This window comes from Aulostomus chinensis, chromosome 1 (assembly GCF_037954235.1).
Source record: "Aulostomus chinensis isolate RoL2024-O1b breed Wild chromosome 1, RoL_Achi_v1.0, whole genome shotgun sequence".
NCBI classification, from domain to species: Eukaryota; Metazoa; Chordata; class Actinopteri; order Syngnathiformes; family Aulostomidae; genus Aulostomus; species Aulostomus chinensis.
In genome coordinates this window covers 33,398,913-33,419,638 of record NC_141320.1, presented here as the reverse complement: position 1 = coordinate 33,419,638, position 20,726 = coordinate 33,398,913, and the positions used below count along the sequence as shown (strand labels likewise).

Here is a 20,726-nt window from a genome sequence, read left to right as displayed (position 1 = left end):
CTGTAGGGTGGAGAGATCCTCCTGAGTCTGGCTTGGAATGTTTGTCTGTGGATGTGTTGGCCCTGTGATGGACTGGTGACCTGTCCAGGGTGAACACGGCCTGTCGCCCAAAAGCTGCTGGGATAGGCTCCACCCCCTCATGACCCTGAACAGGATAAGCAGAAGACAATGGACAGAAGTCCTGACACATTGAACAGTTCTCCAGGACCATTTTTGATGAAGGTCTGGATCACACCAGCCTTTTTTGTTTGTCTTCTTCCAGTGTCCTCAACATTGTGTGAGCCAATAATTCCACATCTGTACCAGACACACCTCTGGTTGGTGGGTTGATGGATCTTTCTGTTCTGACAGTGTCTTTTATCTTGCTTTTATCTTTTCTTTGTATCTGCATTCTGTGGTGCACGGTGGCTCTGGAAGAGCGCTCGATCTAACTATTGTCACTGTACCCCCCCCCCACAACGAAAATAAAAGATTCTGATTCCGATTCTGACACACACACACACACACACACACACACACACACACACACACACACGCGTGTATCAACATGATGTTCCGAATGTTTCACTGTCTGTGGTTGTCCAGCTCTCCTTGTCTCTTCACTGTCATTGTCAGAACTCGGAGCAGTCTTCCTCTCCAGGTGATGTCTCTGAGTGATGATGATTGCCGTCTGTTCAACCAGCTTCATTTGTTGATATCTGAGAAGGACTGAAGACAGCAAAGTGTGCTGATTGGCCAACAACCCCTCACAGGTCAAAGGTCACTGCTCTGAGGCGGACCAGTTTACTGTAACAGTGGTGGCACCATCCACTGCTGGCGCTCTCTTCAGTGCTTCTTGTTTCTGCCCTTTGTGTGTGAGCTCCTAGAGCAGCTGGTCCGGCTCCCCCCCCCTTTTCTTTTCTATTCCACAAATTTATTTTTTTGATTTTCTGTTTTTGTAATTCATCATCGATCTCGGCTCACGGTCGCTACACTCTTGACCTCCTGTGAGCCTTGAAGAGAGAGAAGCCACCTTTGTGTCGGAGAAGAGCAGCTTAGTCCAGGCAGCCAGCAGCCTGAGACCAGAGGGTAGCCCATCAACGCGCTTCCCTTCTTCATCGAGCGAATCTCAGCGGGAGCCACGGTCGACGAGGTGGAGGCTTTGGAGGCCGTCCTCCCACCAGTTCGTTGGAGAGGCGTCGTACATCGATGGGAGAATCCAGCTGAGAACGTAAGCCGGTTACGTTGGTTTTCACCGATTCAGGCCTGGACTCCTGTCTCGCTGCCAAACTCCGCCTGACTCCGTAGAGCTGGTCAGCCTCCACTCAGTCCTCTTCATTTGGTTGGAGGTCACCATCGTTCATCCTACACACCTTTCCACCTGCCTCTTAGCCGTCTACTTGAAGCTCAGATAAATCCAGGCTAATTCATACCTGCTACTCAATATGGGCCTTAATTACTCTGCTGGAATTATCTCTCTGTCTTAAGGGTTTTCTTAATTGTATTAAATCCTCTTTAATTTCCAAGAAGTCTTCCAACTCATTCATTCATGCAAGCCACTGATCCACAAGACCTCATTGATGAGCTTCAACCTGAGACTGAGTGTTTCTCGTTGGACGAGACACCCATTAAATGAGACTCATTGTCAGTCCATTGAAATCTACTGGTGTTCCTGGTGAGTTGATTTAACAACATGAGCTGACAGAATCTACATTCAGGTAGGAACCACCACATCCAGGGGTCTGGACCTTTGAGCAGGCAGAGCCATCAAAGTAGCAGGCTAAGCTAGCAGACATTAGCATTGAGAAGAAACTGATACCTGAGCCTACTTTTGGGTCTGGTCAGGTGATGACACAATAATATGACATCATTGTCAGACTGATGCCTGCTCAACACTGACCAAACGCCGCCCTATTGCATTGTGGGAAATTTCTGCTTGGCTCGCGTCCATCAAAACACACAAAGAAATTTCTCCAGAATCAGGATTGACAGTGGATACAATTGAGTCCACACTGGTTTTACATTCTGAGTCGGGTGCAGGTGTGGAACTTCAGACACAGTCTGTGTTTGTGTTGTTCATTCAGTGATTTTTCTTTCAATTCCCAATCACTGCTGCAGAAAGTGAGAGGACAAGCAGGGATGTTCAAGATGAACGCCCAACGTGGGGCTTGAACCCACGACCCTGAGATTAAGAGTCTCATGCTCTACCGACTGAGCTAGTCAGGCTACACCTGAGTAGCTTCAATAGCCTGAAGTGATCAGAGTGAGAGACGCTACAAGCTCTTCATCAGACTCACAGTCACATGAGCCATCACATGATTGATGAATGACCACAAACACCTTCATCTTTGACAAAGAAGTAAAATAAAAGATGAACCACAGATGAGACACCAGTGGTAAAAACACTAAAGTGCTGTCAAGGAGAAACAGGATACGAGCAAACACACACACAAGTTACAGAGAGAGAACTCTCCCAGAGGGAACCACTCAAAGGAGAACCTAGAGATCATCAGGCTGGATGACCTCATCAACATGAGACAGGTGGATCAGTAGACTTTGATCCAACATTTGAAGATCAGTTTTGGTGGCTGCTCCATGTTGGAGGAAACCAGGCGATGTTGGGACGTCACAGGGAAGCTCCTTTGCCTCCTCTGCTGCCAGTTCAACCACTCACTCCCATCAGTGGAGAGCAGCTTCAACTGGGTTTGGAATGTACCATTGTGGATGCATAGGAATGTGGAGAAAATGTCCTTTGTCAGAAGTGGGATTTGAACCCACGCCTCCAGGAGAGACTGCGACCTGAACGCAGCGCCTTAGACCGCTCGGCCATCCTGACAGAAACTTGGATGCAGACTGAATTAATTCATTGACAAAGTAGAATTTTTTCCACAGGAGCTACTGGCTCCTTAGTTGGTTTATTTATTGTTAACATTAAACACACAGTCTGAGTTCATGGCAGTAAGAAATGATTTTCATTTTTCTAAAGGACAAGAAATGAACCAGAACATTAGAACCACATTGCATCTCTTGATCAGTTTGTTACATGGGACACATTCCAGACAGGAAGGTCCTTCTGAGACTTGAACTGGGATCACTGGATCCAGAGTTCTCACCCTTCCACCATGGAACCAAACACAAGGAGGAGGTTCCTCTAAATACCACTTGACATCACCTGCAATCAACCTGTTGATATTTGGAGGTTCATCTTGCTCTTGTTCCAGACTACATTGGCAAAAGGATCATGAACCACAAGGAAATCATGGAACTCCAGATTGATTCAGGACTTTCTAACTCCATCGTATGACCTGGGAGCAAAGACTGGCCAGGCCTTCCTTAATTTATCAGTTAATTACTGCTTCAACAAACATGCCACTTAATTAAGTTACCAGAATTTCTCTCATTGAAAAACCCACCAGCCTGATTTCTTGACACGACATGAAAAATTCTCCAAGAACCCACAGTTGGGTGGAAAGATACCAGGTTAACCAGGAGGAGTCCTGTTCCTGAACCATGGATGGAACAAAGTCCACTGGAAAACTCAGCAGTTCCTGAGTGCCAGATCCATCCAGGAGCTTGGGTCTCCCCTTGACTGTGGTGATCCATGAGATCAAGGAGGACAGAGGAAAGAAGGATCCTGTTGGAGATCTCCTCCCTTCTTCCTCCACTTCACTACTACTTGGATGTCAGGAATATGAGGTACTTTACTCAAATGAGGTATTAGGAGTTTCCTGTTTGACAAGAAGGAAGTCAGAGGTTCATCCCTCACTTGTTGGTGGTGCCCTCAACCTGCTGAGAGCATCACTTAGTTCTCTACAGAGAAACATGGCAGCTCTGCTGAAGGCTGCAGGAAACCTGCTGGAACTGAGACTTGGACTCAGGTCACTGGATTCAAAGTCCAGGGTGCCAACAGGTCCACCAGGGCATCTGTGCTTTACTTACCGTGTAAAAAGGACCACAGTGGTCGTCTGGTTTTAATTTAACAAACAAATACGGTTGAAAACTTTGAGACAGAGACACAGGGCTCTTATTTGAAGGGCCATGGGATGGGAAATATCCCAGACCTCTGAGATCAGAGCGCTCACTTTGATCTCAGGGTCCTGACTTTGGGGGTTCTTCCTTTGGTCTTCAAATACTTGTGGTTTTTATTGGCAGAACTTTCAACTTGCATGCAAAAAGAGAATCACAGTCAATGTAAACCCAGCAGACAGTGTTTATTTCTAATAAATCAGACAATCACACAAATGAGAATGAAAGGAAAAAAAAATAAAATGTTTAAAATCTTTCTCCACTCTAAAGCTTTTTAAAGTTCATTTGAAGGTTCAAAGGTGGAGGTGAGGAGGTCACCCTGATCTTCCCTGTCGTCACTGCCGGGATTCTTTCTTCTGGTGCTGTGGTTCTTCTGATGAAGGGGGCGTGATGTTTGCTGTCTCAGGCTCCACCAAATATCCTCTTTAGGACGCCACAATGTGGCCTCTTCACTGCTCCATCTTCCCTGCATCGGAGACACCAGGGTTCCTCCTGGTGCCGACCCCATCGTCCTGCTACCCAATGGTGCGGCCATGGATCCTCAGAAGAGGCTGGGATCCTTCTTCTCATCAGAACCACAGTTTTTCCTGGAGGGAACAACAGGAGCTTTGTTGTAATGTTTTGCTCTGTGTTTCCTGCTCAGAGCGTCAGGATCTGTGACGCCATCTTGTGGTAGGGGGTCATCATCTTGTTGTGTGGTAGTGGATTCATTGATCTGCTGTTTCAACACATTCAAGTTCATTATCCTACAAGTCAAAGTACATTTGGTGTGGAGTTTTAGTTTCTGGCCTCAATCATAACGTGTGCCTTTCTTCTTCATGAACATTTCTCAGCTTTGTAAGTTTATTCTAGTTTTTCTTCCTCACTTTTCTATTCCATTGTTGTTGAAGATTCTACTGCAGGTTGGAGTTCCCTGTTGACTGAAGCAGAAACAGGAACAACAAGCTTGAGGCTGTCAGAGCTCCAAGTTGGGGGCTGATATTAAAGTAGGAGATGAACACATCCAGGTTAGCATCCCTCTCAGAAGCTGCTACTTTAGCTCTTCAGGATACAGCAGCCTAGCATAGCTTCATCTGGCCAGTTAGTGGCCCACTTTGATGTCTGGGATATCAGGTTCAAGGTTCTTCACAGCTCTGAATGAAGGCTTTCTAAAGTGTTAACCAGTACTCCAGTTGTAAAAAACAATCAGGGGGATGGTAGATTTTGATGTTTAGGAACAGATCATTTGTGCTGATGACAGCGCATCAGGTGAGAGATCAACAGTGTACCCTTACTCCTCTAAAACAACAAGCATGCTATGGATATTACCTGTCTGCTACTCCTGTCATTGATCTTGACCAAGCCCCCAGGCTGACACTGCTAACACTGCTCCTACATAGTTAGAGTCAAATGCAGAGGACATTTTCCCACCGGGTGCAAGTGCAACTTCATACTCATGCTACCTATACATCTGGGAATTCTTCTATATTTTGAAACAAAACGTTCTCAAGTCAAGTCCATTTTAATGAAAGTGCAAGAGCAAAAGAATGAAACAAATGTACTGTGGCAGGATGGCGCTACACTCCCCACCATGAGGGACAGTGTGGCAGACGATAGTGAGTGGTCACCTAGAAATAGACCTGGTCCGACCCTTCTCCGTCCTTTCCACTTCCTCTCCCTCCTTTACGGAGCCGACAGCCGTGCGTGGTGGCGTCTCGCTGGTCAGCAGATCGGTTACAAACAAAGGTACCTCAAAACCTCAAAATAATGCTACAGTGATGTCGGAAGAATTGCTAATGAACTCAAAATGATGCTAACAGTAATGGAGGAAGAGTTGCTAATAACCTCAAAATAATGCTACAATGATGTTGTAAAAATTACTAATGATCTCAAAATGATGCGACAGTGATGTCGTAAGAATTGCTAATGAACTCAAAATTATGCTAACAGTAATGTAGTGATAGTTGCTAATAAACTCAGTGATGCTAACAGTAATGTAGTAAGAGTTGCTACAAACCACAAAATGATGCGACAGTGATGTCAGAAGAATTGCTAATGAACTCAAAATGATGCTAACAGTAATGGAGTGAAAGTTTCGAATAACCTCAAAGTAATGCTGAAAGTGATGTAGTAAGAGTTGCTTCGAACCTCAAAATAATGCGACAGTGATGTTGGAAACATTGCCAGTGATCTCAAAATGATGCGACAGTGATGGAGTGATAGTTGCTATAAACTCAGTGATGCTTTCAATAATGAAGTGAAAGTTTAGAACAACCTCAAAGTGATGCTGACAGTCATGTACTAAGAGTTGCTACTAACCTCAAAACAATGCAACAGTAATGTAGTAAGAGTTGCTACGAACCTCCAAATAATGCGAAAGTGATGTCGGAAGAATTGCTAATGATCTCAAAATGATGTGACAGTGATGTCGTAAGAATTACTAATGAACACAAAATAATGCTAAAAGTAATGTAGTGATAGTTGCTAATAAACTCAGTGAGGCTTACAGTAATGTAGTAAGTGTTTCGAACAATTTTAAATGATGCTGAAAGTCATGTAGTAAGAGTTGCTACTACCCTCAAAATAATGCTACAGTGATGTCGGAAGAATCGCTAAAGATCTCAAAATGATGCGAGAGTGATGTCGTAAGAATTGCTAATGAACTCAAAATGATACTAACAGTAATGTAGTGATAGTTGCGAATGATCTCAAAGTGATGCTGACAGTAATGTATTAAGTGTTTCGAACAACCTCAAAGTGATGCTAACAGTCGTGTAGTAAGAGTTGCTACTTACCAAAAAATAATACTACAGTGATGTCGGAAGACTTGCTAATGAACTCAAAATGATGCTAACAGTAATGTAGTGAAAGTTTCGAATAACCTCAAAGTGATGCTGACAGTCATGTAGTAAGTGTTGCTACAAACCTCAAAATAATGCGAAAGTAATGCAGTAAAAGTTGCTACGAACCTCAAAATATTGCGACAGTGATGTCGGAGGAATTGCTAATGAACTCAAAATGATGCTAACAGTAATGTAGTGATAGTTGCTAATAAACTCAAAGTGATGCTGACAGTCATGTAGTAAGAGTTGCTACTTACCTGAAAATAATGCAACAATAATGTCGTAAGAGTTCCTGCGAACCTCAAAATATTGCGACAGTGATGTCGGAAGAATTGGTCATGAACTCAAGATGATGCTAACAGTAATGGAGTGAAACTTTCGAATAACCTCAAAATGATGCTAACAGTAATGTAGTGATAGTTGCTAATAAACTCAAAATGATGCGACAGTGATGTCGGAAGAATTGCGAATGAACTGAAAATGATGCTTACAGCAATGTAGTGATAGTTGCTAATAAACTCAGTCATGCTTACAGTAATGTAGTAAGAGTTTCGAACAACCTCAAAGTGATGCTGACAGTCATGAAGTAAGAGTTGCTAATGAACTCAATTTAATGCTACAGTGATGTCGTAAGAATTGCGAATAAACTCAAAATGATGCTAACAGTAATGTAGTGATAGTTGCGAATGAACTCAAAGTGATGCTAACAGTAATGTAGTAAGAGTTGCTACGAACCTTTAAATAATGCAACAGTAATGTAGTAAGAGTTGCTACGAACCTCAAAATAATGCGACAGTGATGTCGGAAGAATTGCTCATGATATCAAAATGATGCGACAGTGATGTAGTAAGAATTGCTAATGAAGTCAAAATGACGCTAACAGTGATGTACTTAAAGTTGCTAATCAACTCAGTGATGCCTACAGTAATGCAGTACGTGTTTCGAACAACCTCAAAGTGATGCTGACAGTCATGTAGTAAGAGTTGCTAAGAACCTCAAATAATGCGACAGTGATGTCAGAAAAATTTCTAAAGATCTCAAAATGATGCGACAGTGATGTAGTAAGAATTGCTAATGAACTCAAAATGATGCTAACAGTAATGGAGTGAACGCTTCGAATAACCTCAAAGTGATGCTGACAATCATGTAGTAAAAGTTGCTACGAACCTCAAAATAATGCTACAGTGATGTCGGAAGAATTGCTAATGAACTCAAAATGATGCTAACAGTAATGGAGTGAAAGTTTCGAATAACTTCAAAGTAATGCTGAAAGTGATGTAGTAAGAGTTGCTTCGAACCTCAAAATAATGCGACAGTGATGTTGGAAACATTGCCAATGATCTCAAAATGATGCGACAGTGATGGAGTGATAGTTGCTATAAACTCAGTGATGCTTTCAGTAATGAAGTGAAAGTTTAGAACAACCTCAAAGTGATGCTGACAGTCATGTACTAAGAGTTGCTACTAACCTCAAAACAATGCAACAGTAATGTAGTAAGAGTTGCTACGAACCTCCAAATAATGCGAAAGTGATGTCGGAAGAATTGCTAATGATCTCAAAATGATGTGACAGTGATGTCGTAAGAATTACTAATGAACACAAAATAATGCTAAAAGTAATGTAGTGATAGTTGCTAATAAACTCAGTGAGGCTTACAGTAATGTAGTAAGTGTTTCGAACAATTTTAAATGATGCTGAAAGTCATGTAGTAAGAGTTGCTACTACCCTCAAAATAATGCTACAGTGATGTCGGAAGAATCGCTAAAGATCTCAAAATGATGCGAGAGTGATGTCGTAAGAATTGCTAATGAACTCAAAATGATACTAACAGTAATGTAGTGATAGTTGCTAATGATCTCAAAGTGATGCTGACAGTAATGTATTAAGTGTTTCGAACAACCTCAAAGTGATGCTAACAGTCGTGTAGTAAGAGTTAATACTTACCACAAAATAATACTACAGTGATGTCGGAAGACTTGCTAATGAACTCAAAATGATGCTAACAGTAATGTAGTGAAAGTTTCGAATAACCTCAAAGTGATGCTGACAGTCATGTAGTAAGAGTTGCTACTAACCTCAAAATAATGCGACAGTGATGTTGGAAGCATTGCTAATGAACTCAAAATGATACTAAGAGTAATGTAGTGATAGTTGCTAATGATCTCAAAGTGATGCTAACAGTAATGTCGTGAAAGTTTCGAATAACCTCAAAGTGATGCTGACAGTAATGTCGTAAGAGTTTCGAACAACCTCAAAGTGATGCTGACAGTCATGTAGTAAGAGTTGCTTCGAACCTCAAAATAATGCGACAGTGATTTCAGAAGAATTGCTAATGATCTCAAACTGATGCGACAGTGATGGAGTAAGAATTGCTAATGAACTCAAAATAATGCTAACAGTAATGTAGTAATAGTTGCTAATAAACTCAGTGATGCTTACAGTAATGTAGTCAGAGTTTCGAACAACCTCAAAGTGATGCTGAAAGTCATGTAGCAAGAGTTGCTACGAACCTCAATTTAATGCTACAGTGATGTCGTAAGAATTGCTAATAAACTCAAAATGATGCTAGCAGTAATGTAGTGATACTTGCTAATAAACTCAAAGTGATGCTGACAGTCATGTAGTAAGAGTTGCTACAAACATTTAAATAATGCAACAGTAATGTAGTAAGAGTTGCTCCGAACGTCAAAATAATGCGACAGTGATGTCAGAAGAATTGCTAATGATCTCAAAATGATGCGACAGTGATGTCGGAAGAATTGCTAATGAACTGAAAATGATGCTAACAGTAATGTAGTGATAGTTGCTAATAAACTCAAAATGATGCGACAGTGATGTCGGAAGAATTGCTAATGAACTCAAAATGATGCTAACAGTAATGGAGTGAACGTTTCGAATAACCTCAAAGTGATGCTTACAGTCATGTAGTAAGTGTTGCTACGAACCTCAAAATAATGCCACAGTAATGTAGTCAAAGTTGCTATGAACCTCAAAATATTGCGACAGTGATGTCGGAAGAATTGCCAATGAACTCAAATTGATGCTAACAGTAATGTAGTGATAGTTGCTAATAAACTCAGTGATGCTTACAGTAATGTAGTAAGAGTTTCGAACAACCTCAAAGTGATGCTGACAGTCATGAAGTAAGAGTTGCTACGAACCTCAATTTAATGCTACAGTGATGTCGTAAGAATTGCGAATAAACTCAAAATGATGCTAACAGTAATGTAGTGATAGTTAAGAATGAACTCAAAGTGATGGTAACAGTAATGTAGTAAGAGTTGCTACGAACCTTAAAATAATGCAACAGTAATGTAGTAAGAGTTTCTACGAACCTCAAAATAATGCGACAGTGATGTCGGAACAATTGCTAATGATCTCAAAATGATAGGACAGTGATGTAGTAAGAATTGCTAATGAAGTCAAAATGACGCAAACTGTGATGTACTTAAAGTTGCTAATCAACTCAGTGATGCTTAAAGTAATGCAGTACGTGTTTCGAACAACCTCAAAGTGATGCTGACAATCATGTAGTAAGTGTTGCTACGAACCTCAAAATATTGCGACAGTGATGTCGGAAGAATTGCTAATGAACTCAAAATGATGCTAACAGTAATGTAGTCATAGTTGCTAATTAACTCAGTTATGCTTACGGTAATGTAGTAAGAGTTTCAAACAACCTCAAAGTGATGCTGACAGTCATGTGGTAAGAGTTGCAACTAACCTCATAATGATGCTAACAGTAATGTGGTGATAGTTGCTAATGAACTCAAAGTGATGCTGACAGTAATGTAGTAAGTGTTTCGAACAACTTCAAAGTGATCCTGACAGTCATGTAGTAAGAGTTGCTACTTACCTCAATTTAATGCTACAGTGATGTCGTAAGAATTGCTAATAAACTCAAAATGATGCGAACAGTGATGTAGTGATAGTTGCAAATAAACTCAAAGTGATGCTGACAGTAATGTAGTAAGAGTTGCTACGAACCTTTAAATAATGCAACAGTAATGTAGTAAGAGTTTCGAACAACCTCAAAGTGATGCTTACAGTCATGTACTAAGAGTTGCTACAAATCTCAAAATAATGCGACAGTAATGGAGTAAAAGATGCTACGAACCTCAAAATATTGCGACAGTGATGTCGGAAGAATTGCTAATGAACTCAAGATGATGCTAACAGTAATTTAGCGATAGTTGCTAAGAAACTCAGTGATGCTTACAGTAATGTAGAAAGAGTTTCGAACAACCTCAAAGTGATGCTGACAGTCATTTAGTAAGAGTTGCTAATGAACTCAATTTAATGCTACAGTGATGTCGTGAGAATTGCTCAACAACTCAAAATGATGCCAACAGTAATGTAGTGATAGTTGCTAAAAAACTCAAAGTGATGCTGACAGTAATGTAGTAAGAGTTGCTACGAACCTCAAAATAATGTGACAGTGATGTCAGAAGAATTGCTAATGATCTCAAAATGATGCGACAGTGATGTAGTAAGAATTGCTAATGAACTCAAAATGATGCTAACAACAATGGAGTGAAACTTTCGAATAACCTCAACGTGATGCTGACAGTCATGTAGTAAGTGTTGCTACAAACCTCAAAATAATGCGAAAGTAATGCAGTAAAAGCTGCTACGAACCTCAAAATATTGCGACAGTGATGTCGGAGGAATTGCGAATGAACTCAAAATGATGCTAACACTAATGTAGTGATAGTTGCTAATAAACTCAAAGTGATGCTGACAGTAATGTAGTAAGAGTTGCTACTTACCTTAAAATAATGCAACAATAATGTCGAAAGAGTTCCTGCGAACCTCAAAATATTGCGACAGTGATGTCGGAAGAATTGGTCATGAACTCAAGATGATGCTAACAGTTATGGAGTGAAACTTTCGAATAACCTCAAAATGATGCTAACAGTAATGTAGTGATAGTTGCTAATAAACTCAAAGTGATGCTGACAGTCATGTAGTAAGTGTTGCTACGAACCTCAATTTAATGCTACAGTGATGTCGTAAGAATTGCGAATAAACTCAAAATGATGCTAACAGTAATGTAGTGATAGTTGAGAATGAACTAAAAGTGATGGTAACAGTAATGTAGTAAGAGTTGCTACGAACCTTAAAATAATGCAACAGTAATGTAGTAAGAGTTTCTACGAACCTCAAAATAATGCGACAGTGATGTCGGAACAATTCCTAATGATCTCAAAATGATGCGACAGTGATGTATTAATAATTGCTAATGAAGTCAAAATGACGCAAACTGTGATGTACTTAAAGTTGCTAATCAACTTAGTGATGCTTAAAGTAATGCAGTACGTGTTTCGAACAACCTCAAAGTGATGCTGACAATCATGTAGTAAGTGTTGCTACGAACCTCAAAATATTGCGACAGTGATGTCGGAAGAATATCTAATGAACTCAAAATGATGCTAACAGTAATGTAGTCATAGTTGCTAATTAACTCAGTGATGCTTACGGTAATGTAGTAAGGGTTTCAAACAACCTCAAAGTGATGCTGACAGTCATGTAGTAAGAGTTGCAACTAACCTCAATTTAATGCTCCAGTGATGTCGTAAGAATTGCTAATAAACTCAAAATGATGCGAACAGTGATGTAGTGATAGTTGCAAATAAACTCAAAGTGATGCTGACAGTAATGTAGTAAGAGTTGCTACGAACCTTTAAATAATGCAACAGTAATGTAGTAAGAGTTTCGAACAACCTCAAAGTGATGCTGACAGTCATGTAGCAAGTGTTGCTATGAACCTCAAAATAATGCGAAAGTAATGTAGTAAAAGTTGCTACGAACCTCAAAATATTGCGACAGTGATGTCGGAAGAATTGCTAATGAACTCAAGATGATGCTAACAGTAATGTAGTGATAGTTGCTAAGAAACTCAGTGATGCTTACAGTAATGTAGTAAGAGTTTCAAACAACCTCAAAGTGATGCTGACAGTAAAGTAGTAAGAATTGCTACGAACCTCAAAATAATGTGACAGTGATGTCAGAAGAATTGCAAATGATCTCAAAATGATTCGAAAGTGATTTAGTAAGAATTGCTAATGAACTCAAAATGATGCTAACAGTAATGGAGTGAACGTTTCGAATAACCTCAAAGTGATGCTTATAGTCATGTACTAAGAGTTGCTACAAATCTAAAAATAATGCGACAGTAATGGAGTAAAAGATGCTACGAACCTCAAAATATTGCGACAGTGATGTCGGAAGAATTGCTAATGAACTCAAGATGATGCTAACAGTAATGTAGTGATAGTTGCTAAGAAACTCAGTGATGCTTACAGTAATGGAGAAAGAGTTTCGAACAACCTCAAAGTGATGCTGATAGTCATTTAGTAAGAGTTGCTAATGAACTCAATTTAATGCTACAGTGATGTCGTGAGAATTGCTCAACAACTCAAAATGATGCCAACAGTAATGTAGTGATAGTTGCTAAAAAACTCAAAGTGATGCTGACAGTAATGTAGTAAGAGTTGCTACGAACCTCAAAATAATGTGACAGTGATGTCAGAAGAATTGCTAATGATCTCAAAATGATGCGACAGTGATGTAGTAAGAATTGCTAATGAACTCAAAATGATGCTAACAACAATGGAGTGAAACTTTCGAATAACCTCAAAGTGATGCTGACAGTCATGTAGTAAGTGTTGCTACAAACCTCAAAATAATGCGAAAGTAATGCAGTAAAAGTTGCTACGAACCTCAAAATATTGCGACAGTGATGTCGGAGGAATTGCTAATGAACTCAAAATGATGCTAACAGTAATGTAGTGATAGTTGCTAATAAACTCAAAGTGATGCTGACAGTCATGTAGTAAGAGTTGCTACTTACCTGAAAATAATGCAACAATAATGTCGTAAGAGTTCCTGCGAACCTCAAAATATTGCGACAGTGATGTCGGAAGAATTGGTCATGAACTCAAGATGATGCTAACAGTAATGGAGTGAAACTTTCGAATAACCTCAAAATGATGCTAACAGTAATGTAGTGATAGTTGCTAATAAACTCAAAATGATGCGACAGTGATGTCGGAAGAATTGCGAATGAACTGAAAATGATGCTTACAGCAATGTAGTGATAGTTGCTAATAAACTCAGTCATGCTTACAGTAATGTAGTAAGAGTTTCGAACAACCTCAAAGTGATGCTGACAGTCATGAAGTAAGAGTTGCTAATGAACTCAATTTAATGCTACAGTGATGTCGTAAGAATTGCGAATAAACTCAAAATGATGCTAACAGTAATGTAGTGATAGTTGCGAATGAACTCAAAGTGATGCTAACAGTAATGTAGTAAGAGTTGCTACGAACCTTTAAATAATGCAACAGTAATGTAGTAAGAGTTGCTACGAACCTCAAAATAATGCGACAGTGATGTCGGAAGAATTGCTCATGATATCAAAATGATGCGACAGTGATGTAGTAAGAATTGCTAATGAAGTCAAAATGACGCTAACAGTGATGTACTTAAAGTTGCTAATCAACTCAGTGATGCCTACAGTAATGCAGTACGTGTTTCGAACAACCTCAAAGTGATGCTGACAGTCATGTAGTAAGAGTTGCTAAGAACCTCAAATAATGCGACAGTGATGTCAGAAAAATTTCTAAAGATCTCAAAATGATGCGACAGTGATGTAGTAAGAATTGCTAATGAACTCAAAATGATGCTAACAGTAATGGAGTGAACGCTTCGAATAACCTCAAAGTGATGCTGACAATCATGTAGTAAAAGTTGCTACGAACCTCAAAATAATGCTACAGTGATGTCGGAAGAATTGCTAATGAACTCAAAATGATGCTAACAGTAATGGAGTGAAAGTTTCGAATAACCTCAAAGTAATGCTGAAAGTGATGTAGTAAGAGTTGCTTCGAACCTCAAAATAATGCGACAGTGATGTTGGAAACATTGCCAATGATCTCAAAATGATGCGACAGTGATGGAGTGATAGTTGCTATAAACTCAGTGATGCTTTCAGTAATGAAGTGAAAGTTTAGAACAACCTCAAAGTGATGCTGACAGTCATGTACTAAGAGTTGCTACTAACCTCAAAACAATGCAACAGTAATGTAGTAAGAGTTGCTACGAACCTCCAAATAATGCGAAAGTGATGTCGGAAGAATTGCTAATGATCTCAAAATGATGTGACAGTGATGTCGTAAGAATTACTAATGAACACAAAATAATGCTAAAAGTAATGTAGTGATAGTTGCTAATAAACTCAGTGAGGCTTACAGTAATGTAGTAAGTGTTTCGAACAATTTTAAATGATGCTGAAAGTCATGTAGTAAGAGTTGCTACTACCCTCAAAATAATGCTACAGTGATGTCGGAAGAATCGCTAAAGATCTCAAAATGATGCGAGAGTGATGTCGTAAGAATTGCTAATGACCTCAAAATGATACTAACAGTAATGTAGTGATAGTTGCTAATGATCTCAAAGTGATGCTGACAGTAATGTATTAAGTGTTTCGAACAACCTCAAAGTGATGCTAACAGTCGTGTAGTAAGAGTTAATACTTACCACAAAATAATACTACAGTGATGTCGGAAGACTTGCTAATGAACTCAAAATGATGCTAACAGTAATGTAGTGAAAGTTTCGAATAACCTCAAAGTGATGCTGACAGTCATGTAGTAAGAGTTGCAACTAACCTCAATTTAATGCTCCAGTGATGTTGGAAGCATTGCTAATGAACTCAAAATGATACTAAGAGTAATGTAGTGATAGTTGCTAATGATCTCAAAGTGATGCTAACAGTAATGTCGTGAAAGTTTCGAATAACCTCAAAGTGATGCTGACAGTAATGTCGTAAGAGTTTCGAACAACCTCAAAGTGATGCTGACAGTCATGTAGTAAGAGTTGCTTCGAACCTCAAAATAATGCGACAGTGATTTCAGAAGAATTGCTAATGATCTCAAACTGATGCGACAGTGATGGAGTAAGAATTGCTAATGAACTCAAAATAATGCTAACAGTAATGTAGTAATAGTTGCTAATAAACTCAGTGATGCTTACAGTAATGTAGTCAGAGTTTCGAACAACCTCAAAGTGATGCTGAAAGTCATGTAGCAAGAGTTGCTACGAACCTCAATTTAATGCTACAGTGATGTCGTAAGAATTGCTAATAAACTCAAAATGATGCTAGCAGTAATGTAGTGATACTTGCTAATAAACTCAAAGTGATGCTGACAGTCATGTAGTAAGAGTTGCTACAAACATTTAAATAATGCAACAGTAATGTAGTAAGAGTTGCTCCGAACGTCAAAATAATGCGACAGTGATGTCAGAAGAATTGCTAATGATCTCAAAATGATGCGACAGTGATGTCGGAAGAATTGCTAATGAACTGAAAATGATGCTAACAGTAATGTAGTGATAGTTGCTAATAAACTCAAAATGATGCGACAGTGATGTCGGAAGAATTGCTAATGAACTCAAAATGATGCTAACAGTAATGGAGTGAACGTTTCGAATAACCTCAAAGTGATGCTTACAGTCATGTAGTAAGTGTTGCTACGAACCTCAAAATAATGCCACAGTAATGTAGTCAAAGTTGCTATGAACCTCAAAATATTGCGACAGTGATGTCGGAAGAATTGCCAATGAACTCAAATTGATGCTAACAGTAATGTAGTGATAGTTGCTAATAAACTCAGTGATGCTTACAGTAATGTAGTAAGAGTTTCGAACAACCTCAAAGTGATGCTGACAGTCATGAAGTAAGAGTTGCTACGAACCTCAATTTAATGCTACAGTGATGTCGTAAGAATTGCGAATAAACTCAAAATGATGCTAACAGTAATGTAGTGATAGTTAAGAATGAACTCAAAGTGATGGTAACAGTAATGTAGTAAGAGTTGCTACGAACCTTAAAATAATGCAACAGTAATGTAGTAAGAGTTTCTACGAACCTCAAAATAATGCGACAGTGATGTCGGAACAATTGCTAATGATCTCAAAATGATAGGACAGTGATGTAGTAAGAATTGCTAATGAAGTCAAAATGACGCAAACTGTGATGTACTTAAAGTTGCTAATCAACTCAGTGATGCTTAAAGTAATGCAGTACGTGTTTCGAACAACCTCAAAGTGATGCTGACAATCATGTAGTAAGTGTTGCTACGAACCTCAAAATATTGCGACAGTGATGTCGGAAGAATTGCTAATGAACTCAAAATGATGCTAACAGTAATGTAGTCATAGTTGCTAATTAACTCAGTTATGCTTACGGTAATGTAGTAAGAGTTTCAAACAACCTCAAAGTGATGCTGACAGTCATGTGGTAAGAGTTGCAACTAACCTCATAATGATGCTAACAGTAATGTGGTGATAGTTGCTAATGAACTCAAAGTGATGCTGACAGTAATGTAGTAAGTGTTTCGAACAACTTCAAAGTGATCCTGACAGTCATGTAGTAAGAGTTGCTACTTACCTCAATTTAATGCTACAGTGATGTCGTAAGAATTGCTAATAAACTCAAAATGATGCGAACAGTGATGTAGTGATAGTTGCAAATAAACTCAAAGTGATGCTGACAGTAATGTAGTAAGAGTTGCTACGAACCTTTAAATAATGCAACAGTAATGTAGTAAGAGTTTCGAACAACCTCAAAGTGATGCTTACAGTCATGTACTAAGAGTTGCTACAAATCTCAAAATAATGCGACAGTAATGGAGTAAAAGATGCTACGAACCTCAAAATATTGCGACAGTGATGTCGGAAGAATTGCTAATGAACTCAAGATGATGCTAACAGTAATTTAGCGATAGTTGCTAAGAAACTCAGTGATGCTTACAGTAATGTAGAAAGAGTTTCGAACAACCTCAAAGTGATGCTGACAGTCATTTAGTAAGAGTTGCTAATGAACTCAATTTAATGCTACAGTGATGTCGTGAGAATTGCTCAACAACTCAAAATGATGCCAACAGTAATGTAGTGATAGTTGCTAAAAAACTCAAAGTGATGCTGACAGTAATGTAGTAAGAGTTGCTACGAACCTCAAAATAATGTGACAGTGATGTCAGAAGAATTGCTAATGATCTCAAAATGATGCGACAGTGATGTAGTAAGAATTGCTAATGAACTCAAAATGATGCTAACAACAATGGAGTGAAACTTTCGAATAACCTCAACGTGATGCTGACAGTCACGTAGTAAGTGTTGCTACAAACCTCAAAATAATGCGAAAGTAATGCAGTAAAAGCTGCTACGAACCTCAAAATATTGCGACAGTGATGTCGGAGGAATTGCGAATGAACTCAAAATGATGCTAACACTAATGTAGTGATAGTTGCTAATAAACTCAAAGTGATGCTGACAGTAATGTAGTAAGAGTTGCTACTTACCTTAAAATAATGCAACAATAATGTCGTAAGAGTTCCTGCGAACCTCAAAATATTGCGACAGTGATGTCGGAAGAATTGGTCATGAACTCAAGATGATGCTAACAGTTATGGAGTGAAACTTTCGAATAACCTCAAAATGATGCTAACAGTAATGTAGTGATAGTTGCTAATAAACTCAAAGTGATGCTGACAGTCATGTAGTAAGTGTTGCTACGAACCTCAATTTAATGCTACAGTGATGTCGTAAGAATTGCGAATAAACTCAAAATGATGCTAACAGTAATGTAGTGATAGTTGAGAATGAACTAAAAGTGATGGTAACAGTAATGTAGTAAGAGTTGCTACGAACCTTAAAATAATGCAACAGTAATGTAGTAAGAGTTTCTACGAACCTCAAAATAATGCGACAGTGATGTCGGAACAATTCCTAATGATCTCAAAATGATGCGACAGTGATGTATTAATAATTGCTAATGAAGTCAAAATGACGCAAACTGTGATGTACTTAAAGTTGCTAATCAACTTAGTGATGCTTAAAGTAATGCAGTACGTGTTTCGAACAACCTCAAAGTGATGCTGACAATCATGTAGTAAGTGTTGCTACGAACCTCAAAATATTGCGACAGTGATGTCGGAAGAATATCTAATGAACTCAAAATGATGCTAACAGTAATGTAGTCATAGTTGCTAATTAACTCAGTGATGCTTACGGTAATGTAGTAAGGGTTTCAAACAACCTCAAAGTGATGCTGACAGTCATGTAGTAAGAGTTGCAACTAACCTCAATTTAATGCTCCAGTGATGTCGTAAGAATTGCTAATAAACTCAAAATGATGCGAACAGTGATGTAGTGATAGTTGCAAATAAACTCAAAGTGATGCTGACAGTAATGTAGTAAGAGTTGCTACGAACCTTTAAATAATGCAACAGTAATGTAGTAAGAGTTTCGAACAACCTCAAAGTGATGCTGACAGTCATGTAGCAAGTGTTGCTACGAACCTCAAAATAATGCGAAAGTAATGTAGTAAAAGTTGCTACGAACCTCAAAATATTGCGACAGTGATGTCGGAAGAATTGCTAATGAACTCAAGATGATGCTAACAGTAATGTAGTGATAGTTGCTAAGAAACTCAGTGATGCTTACAGTAATGTAGTAAGAGTTTCAAACAACCTCAAAGTGATGCTGACAGTAAAGTAGTAAGAATTGCTACGAACCTCAAAATAATGTGACAGTGATGTCAGAAGAATTGCAAATGATCTCAAAATGATTCGAAAGTGATTTAGTAAGAATTGCTAATGAACTCAAAATGATGCTAACAGTAATGGAGTGAACGTTTCGAATAACCTCAAAGTGATGCTTATAGTCATGTACTAAGAGTTGCTACAAATCTAAAAATAATGCGACAGTAATGGAGTAAAAGATGCTACGAACCTCAAAATATTGCGACAGTGATGTCGGAAGAATTGCTAATGAACTCAAGATGATGCTAACAGTAATGTAGTGATAGTTGCTAAGAAACTCAGTGATGCTTACAGTAATGGAGAAAGAGTTTCGAACAACCTCAAAGTGATGCTGATAGTCATTTAGTAAGAGTTGCTAATGAACTCAATTTAATGCTACAGTGATGTCGTGAGAATTGCTCAACAACTCAAAATGATGCCAACAGTAATGTAGTGATAGTTGCTAAAAAACTCAAAGTGATGCTGACAGTAATGTAGTAAGAGTTGCTACGAACCTCAAAATAATGTGACAGTGATGTCAGAAGAATTGCTAATGATCTCAAAATGATGCGACAGTGATGTAGTAAGAATTGCTAATGAACTCAAAATGATGCTAACAACAATGGAGTGAAACTTTCGAATAACCTCAAAGTGATGCTGACAGTCATGTAGTAAGTGTTGCTACAAACCTCAAAATAATGCGAAAGTAATGCAGTAAAAGTTGCTACGAACCTCAAAATATTGCGACAGTGATGTCGGAGGAATTGCTAATGAACTCAAAATGATGCTAACAGTAATGTAGTGATAGTTGCTAATAAACTCAAAGTGATGCTGACAGTCATGTAGTAAGAGTTGCTACTTACCTGAAAATAATGCAACAATAATGTCGTAAGAGTTCCTGCGAACCTCAAAATATTGCGACAGTGATGTCGGAAGAATTGGTCATGAACTCAAGATGATGCTAACAGTAATGGAGTGAAACTTTCGAATAACCTCAAAATGATGCTAACAGTAATGTAGTGATAGTTGCTAATAAACTCAAAATGATGCGACAGTGATGTCGGAAGAATTGCGAATGAACTGAAAATGATGCTTACAGCAATGTAGTGATAGTTGCTAATAAACTCAGTCATGCTTACAGTAATGTAGTAAGAGTTTCGAACAACCTCAAAGTGATGCTGACAGTCATGAAGTAAGAGTTGCTAATGAACTCAATTTAATGCTACAGTGATGTCGTAAGAATTGCGAATAAACTCAAAATGATGCTAACAGTAATGTAGTGATAGTTGCGAATGAACTCAAAGTGATGCT

The 20,726-nt window shown here is 38.8% G+C and overlaps 1 protein-coding gene and 2 non-coding genes across 3 annotated transcripts in view; all 3 read right to left on the bottom strand.

Moving 5' to 3' along the window:
* LOC147271364 (protein CFDP2-like) overlaps window positions 1–20,726 on the bottom strand; it is a 195,010-nt gene that overhangs the window by 4,827 nt on the left and 169,457 nt on the right. The window lies entirely within an intron of this gene.
* trnak-cuu (transfer RNA lysine (anticodon CUU)) lies at window positions 2,133–2,205 on the bottom strand. The gene has a single exon. It is a non-coding gene; the product is annotated as a tRNA-Lys (tRNA).
* On the bottom strand, window positions 2,733–2,815 carry trnal-cag (transfer RNA leucine (anticodon CAG)). The gene has a single exon. It is a non-coding gene; the product is annotated as a tRNA-Leu (tRNA).